At 43.2% G+C, this 17,299-nt stretch overlaps 1 protein-coding gene across 1 annotated transcript in view; it reads right to left on the bottom strand.

The window, feature by feature from the left end:
- TLN2 (talin 2) overlaps positions 1-17,299 on the bottom strand; it is a 438,134-nt gene that overhangs the window by 252,389 nt on the left and 168,446 nt on the right. The window contains exon 3 of the mRNA XM_082844286.1: positions 2,968-3,043. The gene's annotated coding sequence lies outside the window, so the exon portion shown is untranslated. The remainder of the gene's footprint in view (positions 1-2,967; positions 3,044-17,299) is intronic.

Below are 17,299 nucleotides of genomic sequence, written 5' to 3'. Positions count from 1 at the left end.
AGCCAGGACATGGAAGCAACCTAAGTGTCCATCCACAGATGAACGGATAAAGAAGATGTGGCACATATATACAATGGAATATTACTCAGCTGTAAAAAGAAATGAAATTGAGTTATTTGTAGTGAGGTGGATGGACCTAGAGACTGTCATACAGAGTGAAGTAAGTCAGAAAGACAAAAACAAATACTGTATGCTAATACATATATATGGAATCTTAAAAAAAAAAAAAACGGTCATGAAGAACCTAGGGGCAGGACAGGAATAAAGACGCAGACCTACTAGAGAATGGACTTGAGGACAATGGGAGGGGGAAGGGTAAGCTGGGACAAAGTGAGAGAGTGGCATGGACATATATACACTAACAAATGTAAAATAGATAGCTAGTGGGAAGCAGCCGCATAGCACAGGGAGATCAGCTAGGTGCTCTGTGACCACCTAGAGGGGTGGGATAGGGAGGGTGGGAGGGAGACGCAAGAGGGAGGAGATATGGGGATATATGTATACATATAGCTGATTCACTTTGTTATACAGCAGAAACTAACACACCATTGTAAAGCAATTATACTCCAATAAAGATGTTTTTAAAAAAATACGTGGAAATATGAGTAAAGAGGAAATTATACTTTGGGAATACAATACGAAATTGTGTTAAAAAAAAAAAGTGTTGGGTTGACAGAAGGGAAAACAACTGGTAAGTCTGTCAAATTTCATTTAAGTTTCCCAGAAAATAGGAATGTTAGAACACAGGAAAGCCAGACATCACTGAGGGAGGAGTTCAAAAGGACTGAACCACCATGCTGCAATCAACAAAGACCATGGTTAACTTCACAGAACTTTTGAAGCAGGCAGGGTTAGGCAGGCATCTTAAACTATGTGGGACGGTTGGCTCCTCCTTCCTCACGGTATTTCACTGTCCTAATAATTCAGTCCATTATTGCCTCTGTCCTCTACCCATCCTACCCCTCCACCACATCCCCACACTCCAAGGAGAAGTAAACAGGAAGCATACTCATCCATTCTCTATAGACCCATGGCATAAGAATACACTTGGTATGCTGTTTTTGGATCTGAAATCTGAAATCTGTGGGAAAGGTATACATCTGACGTGTTTTTGCTGTCCACTGTGTCTAGGCCCTTTAGCTAGACTGGCCCACCTAGTGCTGTCTGCAGATCCTCAAAAGACAACGTCCATGCCCAGACATCCAGAAGATTCCAGGGCAGGACAGCTCCTTTACTCTTTCCTATCCTGTATATATCTGATCCCACTGCCCTCAGCTCGTAACTCTCGACCATGTACTTGACCCCTACCCATCTCTGCACTCCTCACACTTGGCATTTCCAATTGTGTCCAGAGTTAGACATTCAGCCCTTCTCACCCCTAGCTCTCAGCATCCCCACATGGCAGACAGACACTAAGCTGCCAAACACCACCTGGCCAGAGGCTGACCACAGTGGTATGAAGGGAGGATTCTGTATGTTTTTATCAGACAGCTCAACACACTGTCAAGTTTCATTTTTACGCTGACTGCAAGGTGGCTCACAGCTAAATTTAACGCTCACATGGATGAGCCATTTTTATTTGGGTTTTCCAGCATAACAATCCCTTGTCTTTTGTTTGACTTCTGACTTCTCTGTGTTCAACCATGCCAGCTGTCACAGTATTTTCTGGAAATAACCAATGTATAACTAGAGTATATTTCTTTCCTGCTTCGGAGGAATGACACAGTTTTAGAGGTAGAGGAGCCCTTATCAGTCATGCACCCCAATATTTCCCGAACACCAGTCCCCAGGCCAGCGCTAGTTCATGGCTAACAGTTCAGTGGTCACCAGAGCAACAAGAGGAAGGAAATGAAGAGTTTTTCACAACACTAAACACATACAATCGAAAGACAAATTCACAACATTCTTACATTTTTAGTACTGAAATGTTTCTTCTTATGTGAAATGATGTTAGTACATGGTAGTTATTAGGCTGGCCAAAAAGTTCGCTCCGGCTTTTCTGTAAGATGTTACGGAAAAACCAGAACGAACTTTTTGGCCAACCTTTTTTAAAAAAAAACTTTATGAAAAATCCTAAACACAAAATAGAGAGATCACCATATAAATAGAGAACTCTCATGCACTATCCAGCTTCAACAATTACCAACTTTGTTTACGTACAGCCCAAAATATCTAGTAAAATACTGGTCCTAAATGTTTTATCTCTATTCCACAAAACCTAAAAGTGTGGGAATGACATGGCTGGGCCAACCTCTTACATTTTACAGATAAGGACTTGGAGACTGGCAGAGATTAACCTGTCCCCACTTGCACAGCTGGTCAAGAACAGAACTGATACGTCTGGTGCGCCATGATACGGTTTTGGAGGGTAGGAGCATGAAGCAATTCTTTTTAACCTGTCAGACTTTAACTGAGGCACAGCCAAGACCTGCAGAAGAGCGCCTTTTGTCTCTGCCCAGGGCACTTCACACACACTGCTTGGGTGCAGGCAGCCACAACCAGGACAACCAGACGGGGCAAACCAATAATCTGTAACCAAAGTTTACTTCATCTCACGCGTTAGCAATTGTGTATCATCCCTGGAGAGCTCCAGGAACTACCAAATGGTTTTAGGACAAAGATTACTGGAAGCTTCTACATTAATTCCTCATCTAGCACTTCCCTCCCCACCCCAAAAATTATGAGGCAAACATATGGAATGAATGAGAATTCACGCAATAAGGTAAAAAACAGCTACTCATCCCCTCTTCTAGGCCCTCCCCTCCCTCCCCCACCAAACGACCAGGTGGAAAAAATCACACAGCAATGGAAGTAATAACACCAGGCAGCTACACTCCTGTCTCACAGAACTGTGGCAAAAAAATCAAACAAGACAGTGTGAAGTGACAATGTTTTAACGCTCTGTAAAACTTTACCAATGCAAGAGGGTGGCCAATGGATAATAAAGTAGTTTTTTAAAGGACTCACCTAAATTCTCAGTTTATGTAGAGTCGATTTCCCTGAAGATATCCTGAAGCATCTGAGAAGACTGCAGCAGCGATACCTAAAACAATAATAAAAATCATCAGAATCAAGTAATGTTACACACATCAGTTTTCAAAAAAAAAATCTCAATCTATACGTTTGGTCATTTCCCTCACACTAAGCGTGAAAGGAAATAACTCAGGAAACAATGAATTTCCGCTGCAACACATGGGCTAGGAATTTTCTTCACCAACAGGGAATTGAGGTCCCAAGACACTTATTTTGAAAACCAAAATTATGTTACAGTTGAAGCAAAACCACATTATTCTCTTCCCTGTGATAGGAATGCTTAAAGGCTTTGAATTTAAACAAAGCTGAAATATATACATCCTCCTTCCTGCCCCCACCTATATTTAAAACAAAAATCACTGGCACTGCACTCTGATTCTTTCTAAAAATCAGCATCCATGAGCTCTTGCCTTATTCACTTTTTTCCTCCTTAGTTGCTATAACCCATCAGTGAAGTGGTCCCTTCTTGTTTCAACTGTTCCCATCTCGTTCACAGTTTTCTGAGGCACTGATAACTAGGCATTTAGCAGCTTATTCGTGAAAACCCAATTTGAAACAGAGAAGCACCATAATTGTAGAAGCAAACAAAATGGGCCAGCCACAACTAAACAATGGTCTGACTAACAACATATATATGAACCAATGAAACAATAAACACACAGCTATAGAACCAAGTATTCATATGAAACAGACCAAGTACATGTAATCTAATCTGGGTAGGTATGTGAGACTAGTTAATAAATGATGATGGTTAGCTATTTAGGAGGAGGGGAAAATCTAGCACTCTCTCTCTACTTAAAGAGAATAAACTCAAAATAGAATCAATTGAGTACTAGAAAAATATACAGATGAATAGTTTTATAATACAGAAATAGGAAAGGCCTTTTTAAACATGACATCAAAATGTGAAACTCAAGGACTGAGACATTTGGCTGACAACATTTTTAAAATCTCAAATACACGAAAGGCAAAAACAAATCAAAAATAAAAACAAAGAACAAACAAATCTAGACACTTTGGTCAAAAGATAAAATAAGAAACTAAGTAGAATATTCATACAAGAGACATATGAAAGGTTGCTATCCTTATGCGAAAATGTCTTAAAAGTGAGTAAGGGGCTTCCCTGATGGTGCAGTGGTTGAGAGTCCGCCTGCCAATGCAGGGGACACGGGTTCGTGCCCCGGTCCTGGAAGATCCCACGTGCCGCGGAGCGGCTGGGTCCGTGAGCCATGGCCGCTGAGCCTGCGCGTCCGGAGCCTGTGCTCCGCAACGGGAGAGGCCACAACAGTGAGAGGCCCGCGTACCGCAAAAAAAAAAAAAAAAAAAAAGTGAGTAAGGAAATTAATACTCCACCTCAAAACGGACAAAGCAAATTAATGAACTTCCCACGAGAATAGAATAGTAATAAACATATGAAAAGATACTCAACTATACTAACAATGGAAAAATACAACTTTAGAAAACCTAGCTCTTATTTTTTACCTATCAGGTTGGTAACAATGCCCAGACTGACAGTAGCTGTTGTTATGGGCCTAGCTCGTGATGTAGCTCTTTGGCAACTATGTCAGCATGTAAAATGCCACACACTGTGATACAGCAATCCTTCTCTAAGAATTTACTCAAAGTAGATTATTGTGAAAGTGGAAAAATGGATAGACATAGCATGTTTATAATCATTGGGGGCAGGGAGTGGGGAATAAATACCCTAAAGGTCCACAAATAGATGAGGTCAAGTAAACAAGTTTTTATTAATATTTACTGATATGAGAATATCATACCAGTGAGTAAAACAGGTAAATGAATAAAACAGGTAAATGACCTGTTTTACCTGTGAATAAAACAGGTAAATGACCACACAAAGTATGATATCATTTCTGCGTGTGCACGTCTGTTGCTGGATGTCCTTATACATGCCTAGAAGGATGTTTGTTAAGATAGTTATGGTTGCCCCTGGCTATCCAAATTTTTAAAAATTTTTGCTTTTTTTGTACTGTTTGAATTTCATATAACGAGCATGAATTATTTTTCCAAAGAGCACAGTGGAGCTGCTTTTTAATCCCATGCTGGAGTGTAAAGTAACACACTGCATGGATTTCTACTTCCCTTCTGTCACCTTCTCTCTCCTCCTTTAGTGACATTTGTGTCACACGTGTGCTCGCTGTGAACACTGATTAGAGAGGTCCCTTCCTCCTCTCTGGTTCCTGTTCATTCCTGAGGGCCCCTTCGTCCTTGCCTTTAAGACACACCTGTATCCTTATTATAAATCTCTTTTTTTTTTACTTAAGCTAGCTCAAGTGAGTTTGTTATTTGTGACCAAAGGCACACCATGTAATACAGTGTTGCTTTTTATTTTCCACCTTCTCAATCATCCCATTCCATCTGAAAACACAACAGTAAATCTTGTAATCACATGAATGAAGATTTAACGTATACAATGTCATGTATTATTTATGACCTACAGCGAAGGGACTGAAGCAAGTAGCTCAGAACTAGTACAACGAGGGCAAAAATAGGACGTCAAGAGGCAGGGGGTTTGTTCCTGACTTATATGAGAACTGATGAAAAGACTATTTGAATAAGAATAAAAACAAAGGGGACATATTTGTCCAGATGGGCCACTTCTATGGTAAAAACAGTCTCCATTATCATGTTTTAACCACTTTGCAGATTTATTTTTATTGGGTTATATTTCTATATGAAGAGCTTTTTTTATTCTACTTAAGACTTGAAAATATCGAAATGTATTCCCATAATGGGCCCATTATGTTCAATTTATCTCCAGCAAACAAATTTACTTTTCTCCTTGCCCTATTTTTAAAGGTTCAGAAGTTCCATATTAATACACGAATCCTCATAATACCATAATTACAAACCTGGCTAAAAAGCCACAAATACACAAATCCCTTTTAGAGGTGTGCTGGATGTCAAATACAAATCTAATTAATCTCCCTTCATCTCCTGAAGGCTCCTTCTCCCCCCAAAATATTTCCCTAGAAGGTAGAAAGAGGACAAAAACCACTATCCGGTTTTAAAGATGAACAATCTAAGACCTAACTAAGTATCTGTGCCTCCAGGGCATAACTCAAACCCACAGGCCACCCAGTGCCAGCTGCTGGCCTCTGTTCTGAGCCCTCCTCAGGGCAGGGGCACCTTTCTAAATAGATAGAAAGGGGAGCCAGGTAAATCCACATTTGAGGCTGAGATGCATTAGGATTTATGACACCGAAATCTGCATTTAAGGGAAGCAACAGCACAGTGGTTTAAAGTAAAGTGATTGATCCTGGTTCTGTCATTTATTAGCTGTTCGGCCTCGGTGTGCCTCAGTTTCTTCCTCTGTAGTAATGCCCAGAATAAGGGCCGTTGTGAGGACTAAAGGTTGTAATACGTGTAAAGCAATGAGTAACGCTCAAGAGTCAAACATGGTCTTGCTTGAGCTCCAGCTCAGCAGGAGCTGTGATGGTAACTGCCCCCAGGTAGAAACTCATAGCTGCCTGATCAGAGAGCAAGGTCCCTAGAGAACCCTGGAACAGAATATGTCTCTATGTAGGACACTTACCTATTCAAAATGCTTATTTTGAATAAGACATGAATAAGACCCTTCCAATTAAATAGCAACTTATTTTAAAAGTACCGGGAGCCTGTTATTTCAAGGAACATTGCCTTCAAGCAGCCTCCTCCTATGATAAATCACTTGGCAGCTCCCACGTTCTACTTCTTCTGGAGTATTTTGAGAGGCATATGTAGATGTGGCCAAAAACCAGCAAAAGTTGCTGGCTCAAATGCTTGCCACCAATAGCAGGACTTCACTGCTTTTGCATCCTGGACCACTTCCTACTTCCTTGAGGAAGCTTACACACACCTCTCCAAGTCCCAGGTCACTCATCGCCAGAGCAGAGATAGGAATACTTAGATAATTCAGATGGAGAAATGAAATTAAAATGGATGGGTGAAGTTCCTAACACAGTGCCTGGAGCCCAGCAAGTGTCCAGTAAATGGTACATCTTTAATTGATTATCATCGGAACAGCATTAAAGAAGCAAAACACATTAAGTAATCTGAGAGAGACTCTACACGGCAATTTTTCACCATGAGAGTTTTACGGACTCTTTGTTTTCCACGTCTCCCTTGATACGAAATCCCCACAGGAAGGCGGGGCCACGTTGGAGGGGATGTAAGGAGGCAAGGGGATCTCAAGCCATGAAGGGCCTGCACAATGCATATGGCTGAAATCGTACTATGTGGTCAGACCCCAAGCAGCCAAGAACACATCTGTCCTAAGATTTCATTAAAAGATGGAAAACAGGTCTTCCCTGGTGGCGCAGTGGTTGAGAGTCCGCCTGCTGATGCAGCGGACGCAGGTTCGTGCCCCGGTCTGGGAACATCCCACATGCCGCGGAGCGGCTGGGCCCGTGAGCCATGGCCGCTGAGCCTGCGCGTCCGGAGCCTGTGCTCCGCAACGGGAGAGGCCACGACAGTGAGAGGCCCGCGTACCGCAAAAAAAAAAAAAAAAAAAAAGGATGGATAACAGTGTAACATGACACTCAAACTTTGTCCGGTACCATCTACACGAGCATAAACAACAGAAGATGGGCCTGTATGGGCAACCATCCCAAGTGCTTTAATAAGGTAAGACCAAACAAAGCAGCAGGAAATCCACCAGATTTTAGCCAAACATGAGCAGAATATACAATCTTAGCTTGAAGTCATCACTAACATTTGACACATTTATTACTAATAGTTCAAAAACAAAATCCAAGAAGAAAGAAACCAAGTAATTTTTCAGTAGCCATAAAATAGAGACAGGAAGAGCCAAAGAGAGAAAAGAGGACGAATTGTGAAAACAAAATTCTTCCAACTTCTACCACTTGGCAAGGATTATTCTTTTCTTCTCTGAAACCCCGAGAACATTTTCACTGAAAGCACAGCTCAATGATTAGAGTCCAGCTCTACTGTGTCAGAAGGTATCTGCCTCCAGGGGGAAATGTCCAATTCTCTTTTCATGGCTTCCCCTGGCTGACTTTCCGCTAGAGGCTGGGTCCTGGGGTCAAAGGAAACTCAGTAAAGCCAAGCTATAAGCACCAATGCCCAAGGCCTTCAGAGATGAGGAATGATACATGGCCTTCTCCTCTGCAGGCAGAAAGGCTCCAGAAATCCCTCTGTATGCCTCTAAAAGCAGCATTCCAGCAAACTAGAAACTAAGAGGTGTTACATGCAAAAAAAAAAGTTCTTAATATAAATGTGTGAAATGCTGGTTTAAACCAAATTAAGGAGTTCTGCTAATGCAGAACAATTTGGACACTTTAATGTGCTAATGTGGATTATAAATAAGTGGCCCCAACCTTATTTGTACACAGATCCCTTTACCTTTGTGGTCTACGTCTTGGTACAAGTGCCCAGGCAACAGTTTGGAAAATAATGTTAAAATTAGTTCTTTTATGCAAATGACTATTGAAGGCTCACTCTGCCCCACCACACTGGCAATGACATGACCAGGCACCACTCCCCTAAAGATCAGTTCACAGTGCAAACGATATTAATGCAAAGTAGTGAGAAACTCGTGTTTACTAGGAGGGCTAGGGAAGTGCTCTAATTACACTGCTTTACCTCCTTCAGTCTTTAGATGCTTTTCACAACTGGACAACTTGAGAGATGCCCCGAATTCCCTGTGTTTCTACAATTCACTGTTCCCCTTCTCTCACTTATATGTATGTGTCTTTATGTAAAAGTATCAATAAAACTAAATTAGTAACGCGAGTAGCTAGAATGTAAGCTTCACAAGAACAGGGACTCTCCTTGGTCCATAGCTATTCCCCCAGCCCTTGAACAGTGCAGGTACAAGGATGTACCACAAACATTTGACTATCTGAATAAAGTAATGAATAAATAAGCTTACATAAGTGTATCATTAATTCATTTTACAAACTGGCCAAAAGATACACTCTACAGCTTTATGTTAAACTGACTTTGAAATGCTCACTCTCAAACAATTTCCTATTTCTTTTTTCTCAAAAAGTGTGTTTTGCCCATTTTATTCCCACGATTATCTCCCATCCTTTGCAAACGCCCCCCCACACACACCCAAAAAGGGATATTTTTCCTTTGACTTTTGGGTTAGAAGGAACTTCAATATTATGAACTTAATGTTTAAAATAACCCTGAGATGTTGCAACATCTTCAAATGAACACATAAAAATTTAAACGGGGCTTCCCTGATGTCACAGTGGTTGAGAGTCCGCCTGACGATGCAGGGGACACGGGTTCGTGCCCTGGTCCAGAAAGATCCCACATGACGCGGAGCGGCTGGGCCTATGAGCCGTGGCCGCTGGGCCTGCGTGTCCGGAGCCTGTGCTCCGCAACGGGAGAGGCCACAACAGTGAGAGGCCCACGTACCGCAAAAAAAAAATTTTAACGTTTTCGCTACACCCAATTCACTATGACAAAATAAGACAAGGCCTTTTAAAAAAGCTTTAACAACTGTGTTTTTTTTTAAGGGGACGAAGAGGAAAGAGCAGGAAAGGAGTGTTTCAGTTCCTACTTGGTCATTCACAAAATTATTGGTAAACTGACTAGACCCTTCCCACCCCCATTCCTCCTACAAAGCTGTTAATGCCAAGGTGCTCCTATCTAGTAATTCCCAACTTTCAGCTGGACTATAGTCCCATCTCTTGCAGCAGCCCTGCCCAGGGCCACCTGCGGGCCAGCCCTCCTCCACCCCAGAATAAACCATCCAGGACAGTCATTTGAGTCTATCCTCAGCTCCCCAATTGCAGGAATCTCTGAGGCCCACTTCCTCACCCACCTGCCTCACGTATCCTGGGAATCAGTGCCCCAGCACCACCGAGCCCATGCTGCTCCTGGAACCCTGCACCCTCTGCACTGCTTCCTCTGCAGTGGTCTTTGACCTCCTGTCTTCCACGCTTACAATGGCCTCCCCATACCCCTAATTCACCTGGCGCCCCATCAAGTCCCACCTACTCTGGGGAGGCTTCACGGACCACATCTTTATTTCAACGTAATATGGTAAATGTAAAAACAATCTATTTACGTGTCTATAGTCCACACTAGACTGTGAGCTCCCAGAGGGCAGGAGCTATGGCTCCCCCCAGAGTTCTTGCCTCGGATCAGAGCTCAGTTCGTAGTACCCATGACATGTTCAGTAGGTATCTGAAGACTTAATGAACATATGTTGTATGATTAATAACTTTGAGACACCAGGGGACTTTAAGAGGCTGGGGTACAACAGCAGGGTCAGGATGGAGTCAGGGGTTTGTGTGTGTATGTGTGTACACGCACACCCGCACTGAAGAGAAGGGGCTGCCTCACTCCATAAGCCTCCTTCCTGGTTCTTCAAGGTCAAGGTTGCAGTTAAACCCCACCCCCACCCCTGCCCCTGCTTTCCTCTTTTAGTCCCAGGGATTGGCCAATGACTCACTCTCCTGCCACAAACATAGTGTCTTTGAGTCAGCGTCTCTCCTGTTTGGCTTGGTGTCAATGAAGGAACTACACCATTTCATAATTATGCCTTTTTTCCCATCCCGAAACAAACAAAGGCTTTGAGGTTTAACGATTAGAGAACGGTATAAGAAGATGCCCGCTCCTGTAAACTATTCCCCATCCTAACCCCTAAAGACCATCTCTTATGCTCACTTCAGCTTGGACCCTGTGGGAGAGCACAGAGTCACAAAGGCACCAACACTGCAACCTGATGCACATGGAGAGGCAAGTGTTATTCATCAACCAGCAGAGCGTTTCTTTTAGGAAGATGAGGTGAGAGGCTGCAGCAAAGAGAGCAAAAAGATTCACCCATACAGCGGAATATTGTTCAGCACTAAAAAGGAATGAGCTCTCAAGCCATGAAAAGACATCAAGGAACATTAAATGCGTATTGTGAGTGAAAAGTCAATCTGAAAAGGCTACGTCCTGCATGATTCCAACCCAATGACACTGTAGAAAAGGCAAAACTATGGAGACAGTAAAAAGATCAGTGGTGGCTAAGGGTTGGGAGGAGAGAGGGATGCATAGGTGGACCACCGAGGATTTTTAGGGCAGTGGAACTACTCTGTGTTATACTCAATGGTGGACACATGTCATTATACATTTGTCAAAGCTGATAGAACATACAATACCAAGAGTGAACCCTAATGCAAAGTATGAACCTTAGGTGATTATGATGTGTCAATATAGGTTCATCAATTGTAAAAAATATACCCTCTAGTGAGGGGTGTTGATAATGGGGGAGACCGTGTATGCGTGTGAACAGAGGATATGTGGGAACTGCTTACTGTCTGCCCGAGTTTGCTGTGAACTGAGAAGCACTCTAAAAATATAAAGTCTATGAAAGTAGAAATAAAATGAGCAAGAAGAAAAGGGTGAGGTATGGTATCACAAATTCCCCCCAGGCACTGAAGCCAGGGACACTCCTATGGCAGAGCCTGGGGAGAGGTTTAGAGTGAGACAAGGTGGGCTTGGCCCGTAGAAGCAGTGATGGAGGATCTGGGTTCCACTGGCCAGCTGGACATCACCTGCACGTAGCAGAGGCTGCTATGTGAACCAGGGCTGTCCTACACAGTGCTCCAACCTGCCAGAAGTGACCCTGAGAAAGCATCCTCTCCCACTCTTATTCTCACTGCCACCTCAACCTTTAATTTGAGGGCTACTCTTCCAACACTAGCTCCTCAAGAACTTCTTCTGTACTGAAATCATTCAACTGAAGAACACAAAGAGAGAATACTACTTCTTCAAGTAAGTTAACCATCTAATTTCCCATGCCAGTGAAAAACCCATCAACTACCGTGGAATATCCCAGGGCTGCCGCCAGGAGAAGGGATGGCCTTCCTATATAGGAGACATGTTAAACTCCTATGAACTCCCATAACGGCTCATTCCTCCAGCCCTCAAAGCCAGGTTGCCCAGGTGCGCTGAGCCAACATATGACACCATGAAAGTGACAGGAAGGTGCAAAGTGGAATTTTATCAGCTTGTGAACTTAAAATAGGTATTACAGACAATAAGATGGGGCCCTTCGGGAGGATGGTTGGCTAATCAAGAACAAGTTAGCTACTCACGTATACATAATGTGGAAATTAGGGACACACTGTTTTATAAATAAGAACTTGTCATCCCTTGGCTCTGACTAGTAGCTACTGTAATCCCTCAAAATTCATCTTTACAAAGTAATGTTGCTGACCTCATATCTCTTACTATGTGCGATCTGGTCTTCATGAATGGCCACCTGATACATTTTTCCAAAAGGCTAAACCCGTCCAATCCTTGCTCCACTGGCCAAAGATTCTCCTTTACGTATTCGTTTTGGTACATTTCATTCAAAACCAAATACCCCAAAACAAACAGTTCTTTGTCACTGAAATTTCTTCCTCCTCGTAGAACATTTTGAAAACTAATCCTCCTGAGCCATATGTGTTCTCCTTCCTGTCCCTGATCTGTCATTCCAAGTTCCCCCTTTCCCAAGCAGCCTCCCTTCCCACGTGGTTTCCCATACTCTTGCTGTCCTCTCAGTTTTCATGGGTCTTGGAAGCCCTCTCTGCATAATCTCTCAATTCATTATATTGTAGTCCTTCTAATTCTGGTTCCACGAGGTTCTACAACTCCAATAGATAGGATACCCTCAAGTGGCCAGCATGGAGACTGGTGCCGAGTCACCCAAGGCCAGTGGCATCCTGGTTCCTTTTCACTCATGCCGAGTGTGTATGGGCAGTGGGGGTCCTCCAAGCCTCACTTGACTCCTCTGTGAAAGGCAGAAGGGAAACCTCCTTCACAAGCCAACCTAAGGACCACATAAGCATAAGGCCTGGGGTAAAACACGCCTGCAGCCAACACTGACTTTCTTCTCCTCCGCGTGTGTGATCTCTGGGCTCTGGAACTAGAATAAAATCTCTCTAAGGGCAAGATCAGGACTCGCACCTTTCCTGTATTTCTTCAAGGCATTTTCACACAAGGGAATGTCCAGTAGGTGGTTTTCAAGTGATATTTTCGAGTTAATGGTCATTATTTTTGGATAATAGAATTTCAGAGTTTTCTTTACAACCTCATACAGCATCTAAAAACCTAAAGCTTTCTATTAAAAATTTCAAATAGCTAATAAAGAGAATAATGAACCCCTAAGTACTCACCACTCAGCTCCAAAAATGATTAATTCATAGTCACTCTCATTTCATCCAAACCCCCTCTTACTTCCTTGTGCAAATCTCCCTCACTGGAGATTATTTTGAAGCAATACCAGCTATCATCCCATTTCAATATAACTATTTTATAAAACTAGAATTTTAAAATAAGAATGCTTAATAATGCTGTTTTCACTTAGAAAAAATAAAAAGTCTAGGCTTATCCAATAACATTACGGCCATCTCGTTCTCTCTGTCCCCACTGCACAGAGTAAGATATAGATGACCCAAGACAGACTCAGCAGGCCTGAGTTATAACTCTTGGCAGCACAGGAGCTGTCTGGGAGACTGTGGGAGGGACAGCCCCAGGGCCCCTCCCACTAGAACTCTGTTCCCAAGGAGGAAATCAGAACGTGAGGGATCTGATGCTCACAGCCCACCTGCTTGGGCACAGCTAGGACTTTCTACGTCCCTTTTCCGTTTTTCTGTTATCCCCAGCACCAGCCTCACTTCCCGGAGTAACCTAGCCTCTACTTGCCCTTTGCCAAAAACAGAATTAGTAAGTATACAGTATTCAGATAGCCAAGTCTTCTCCAGGAACAAGAGAAGAGATTAAAAAAAAAAAAATCACTCCATTATCTGTTTTTTTTTTTTTGCGGTATGCTGGCCTCTCACTGTTGTGGCCTCTTCCGTTGAGGAGCACTGGCACCGGACGCGCAGGCTCAGCGGCCGTGGCTCACGGGCCCAGCCGCTCCGTGGCATGTGGGATCTTCCCGGACCGGGGCACGAACCTGTGTCCTCTGCATCGGCAGGCGGACTCTCAACCACTGCGTCACCAGGGAAGCCCCATTATCTGTTTTTAATTCAATCTCTCAAATAAAAAACAAAAAATATAAAGCAGTATCCTGCTTGACTTCTATCCTGGTCTCTGCCCTTATAGAACAAGTAAAATCAATTCTCAGGCTCCCTCCCTACCCTTGGGTGAGATTAACCAGCCTGTCCACAGAAATGACCTGCTAAAAACCTCTGATGCAGGTAGCCAGAGGCCTTTGGAGAAGGGATGACTCCCCAGAGGGTCCACTGCTGTCCCCTCTAAGGTAACTGTGAAATCACTTGAAATTATTTTGGACCAAATCGTAATTGAAATATAAAACTACTCACGTAATCGTGCCAATTATCTACCTCACTGTGGACTTTTTGTTTCTCTCTACCTATCATAGCTACAAGCCATATGTGACCAGTGAGCACTTGATATGTGGCTAATCCAAATCGAGACCTGCCATGAGTATAAAGTCCACCGATTTTGAAGGCAAAAAGAATATAAAATACCCCATTAACAAATTCTATATTGCATTTTGAAATGTTAACATTTCGTATGTACTGGGTTCAATAAAACATTAAAATTAATTTCACCTTTTTTAATGTCGCTACTGAAGAATTTAAAATTATGTGTCTCACATTATATTTCTAGTTGCAGTGCTTCTCTAGATTTGAATTCCTTTTCACAACAGCATGAATAGGTTTCATGTCAACCTACCATAACTGGTGTTATTTGAATACAATCCTAAAGCTAAAATTAATTCACTTGGACTTCTCTTTTGAATTACTTTGTGTATTTCCCCTAATGGTTCCTGCCAATTCCCATTAAGATTTAAATATTTAAGTGTTCCAGTAAGACAATCACAGCTACCTTGAACCTAGAATATCACGTAATCACCAGATAGACCCCATCAGACTGGGAGTCAAAACATTTTAATGCTGTGCTATTTAAAAAGCAATTCCCAATCCCTATTCTTTATCTCGCAATCAGAATATAACATTTCTTCTGGCTGTTATGACCTCGGGTATTAGAATTTCACTCTATGCAGCTGAGAAAATATTCAAACCCATATTTCTACTATAAGACAAAGGAGGGCTGGGTATTCTCCATAGAGGAGAAGGAGGAAAGCCACTTACCTGCCTTCTATTGGTTTCCAATGGATGAAATAATGAACATCTGATTAAACTGGGGGTTGAACACTGATTTTTTTTTTAAAAGGAAAGTCAAACAAACATTCCACCTGACCTCTGAATGTCAGTAGACTTTAAAGTTTCTTCCCAGCTGTGTTTCTTTGTGATCAGCAGAGATCAGAATAAGTTGGAGCGATTTGGTTAAAAATAATAATAATAAAAATAAAAGTGACTCCATGGAAATACAACCTCCATTGTCTAGCCCAGTGCTATCCACAGGGTGGTCTGTCCACAACTAGTTTGTGACTGGTCTGCAATAACACAAGTATAGAAATTGAGAGTAAACATTTGGAAATTTTGATAGCAATCTGACAAAGTATTTATGTTGCTTGAATGTAACAAAAATAAAAGCGCTTATAGTTTATATGTCTTTTTCAAATATTTCATCTTTTTTGTATTTTTTTACTGATAAACAAAAGTAGGTCAGCCCAAAACAAATTGTAAATTAAATTACTAATGGTTCCTTTCAGAAACAATACCCTAAACCAACTCACCGGAATCCTCCATTTTCTGGTCATCTCATTCTACATCTGTAGGAGTTGGGAGGCAGAAGGTAATAAAGGGGAAATGGAGCTGAAACTACCTTCTTAGGGAGGAAAAACCACCACTTAGGAGAGGGTGAGAAAAGCACAACTATGTCCATGACATAGCTAGGATTAGGGTCTATAACACTATAATATTTCTACCACTGCAATTACAATGCCGCATTTCTTCAATTATAAAATGCCATGGATTATAAATCACACTGTGATGTAATATGCAAGTGATGGGTCCTGACTGAATATTAAATTATAAACAAACTAAAGTTCACATGTGGAATGATTACACCTCAACTGAACAAAAATGTCAAGTGTTCATTAAAGACACGCGGAATCAAGTAATGGTGTTTTTTAAAAGCCTTCTAGGTTGAAGTTAAAAGCTAAAGATTTCTAGGTGAGTAAAAAGCCCATTAGTAAACACCAACCACATACAAAATGTTCTGAGGGACAGAAAAATGAAGCAGCAGCCCCTGAAGAATTCACAATCGAGATGGCAAGACAGATGGTACCCAAAATATCAAGGGGCAGAGAGTTAGGCAGCTTAAGCATCAAATGACTCGCACTGGCAGTCACTTCAATCACAGTCCCTCTCGAAACTCCTTCCTTCCTTAGGCCCTGTACCAGCCCACAGAGAGGTTCCCAAGAAGGCTGTATCCTTCTCGGTGACTGTGACCCAAGGTCAAGGGCTGAGCAAGGAGTCAGGCATCCGCGCTCCTGCCCCACAGCCAGCACTCACCAGCTGTTTGTGTGCCTGGGCAGCTAAGCATCCGTGTCCTCCTGCGTAAAACGGGTCAATAACACATAACCCTCAGGGTTACGGGGATGGTGGGTTTTGATGCTAAAATCTTTGGGGATCTGGGCAAGTTGTAGACTGAAGAAAAGAAGCCACAGCCCGGAGGGGAAGGGGGACTCCCAGAGAAAGCAGACCTTGGGGAGATGGAGAGAGGGAGCTTCTTCCACCCTACATTGGACACTGGCAGGGAGAGAGGAAGCAAGTGGGGCAGGCGGTACTTTAGGGACCTCTCCTTTCCATGGGGGGGTGGGAGGGGTGTTCTCTATGAAAAGTGGGCTCCAAGGAGGAGGTGGAGTAAGGGGACTCAAGCGAGCTGAGAAGTCTGCGTGCTTCCCGGAGAACCTGAGTGTGTGTGGGGAGCAGGGGCCCCTACAAGGACGCCACGTGGGAAGAGGCTGAGCAGAGGCCGTGGCTCCCAGTGTGTGCGGTCACCAGCCTCTAGCAGTGTCCCCAGGGGAAGCCATGCAGCCTTCATCCTCCAAGGCTCAGGAAGCCCCAGTCAAGGAGGAAGTGCAAGCGGGGGAGCCTAACGGACTGCAAGGAAAGGAGGAGTGTCCATAGGGAGGTTTCGGGGAGGTCAGAGAGTGGGGTACCATCAGGACACACGAGAGGGGTGCTACTTCTGGGAAAACCGACACCTGCCTCAGGCTGTGGTTAACTGGAAAACTGGAGGAACGGCATCTGGGAGGTGGCAGCAGGGAGTCAGGCCCCTCCTCCAGACCCCAGGGCCCTGGGAGTGTCCTGCCAGGGCAACAGTGGCTAAGGAAAGGCAGGGCCCATGAAGGAGCCTGGAATCAAAGTGT

The sequence above is a fragment of the Leucopleurus acutus genome (genome assembly GCF_964270905.1).
Source record: "Leucopleurus acutus genome assembly, chromosome: 1".
NCBI lineage: Eukaryota > Metazoa > Chordata > Mammalia > Artiodactyla > Delphinidae > Leucopleurus > Leucopleurus acutus.
This window is presented reverse-complemented; position numbering and strand designations above follow the sequence as displayed.